Source organism: Chrysemys picta, chromosome 12, assembly GCF_011386835.1.
Source record: "Chrysemys picta bellii isolate R12L10 chromosome 12, ASM1138683v2, whole genome shotgun sequence".
In the NCBI taxonomy this organism is placed as follows: domain Eukaryota; kingdom Metazoa; phylum Chordata; order Testudines; family Emydidae; genus Chrysemys; species Chrysemys picta.
The window spans coordinates 13,995,810-13,996,462 of NC_088802.1; positions in this window are offsets into that span (position 1 = coordinate 13,995,810).

Below are 653 nucleotides of genomic sequence, written 5' to 3' on the forward strand. Positions count from 1 at the left end.
AGGCTGCAGCTTTCAGCTTGAATGTGGCAAACCCCAAGGAACTGAAGAATAAGGAGCAAAGAGAAACTAACAATGTGATGTTATTGACTGTTCTTTTATGTGGCCACATTATTTTTTTCCCAAAAAATTGGCTCAGTCCGGTGAGAATGAGGGAGAAAAAATAGCAATTCAAAATTAAGGGGAAAAGTTATCAAGACACCCTAATTGATGTCTAGCTCTGCTCACCATTCCCAGTGTATTCTCCCCTCCAGGGCCAGCTCTAACTTTTTTGCTGCCCCAAGCAGCAAAGAAAAGCGCCGCCCCCCCCCCCCGCCGAGCGCCGCACCGCGCCACCCCCCCCCAGCGCCGCGCCCCGCGCCGTCCCCCCGCCGAGCACCGCTGGAAACCCCCCCCAAGCGCCGCTCCCCGCGCCGCCCGCTGAGCGCCACGCCACCGGAGCCCACCCCCCCGAGCGCCGCGCCCCGTGCCGCCCCCCGCCGAGCGCCGCGCCGCCAGAGCCCACCCCCCGCCGAGCGCCGCCGCAACCCCCCGAGCACTGCGCTCCGTGCCGCCCCCCGCCAAGCGCCGTGGCGCCAGAGCCCACCCCCCTGCCGAGTGCCGCCGGAACCCCCCCCCGAGTGCTGAGCCCCGCGCTGCCCCTTACCAGGTGCCGC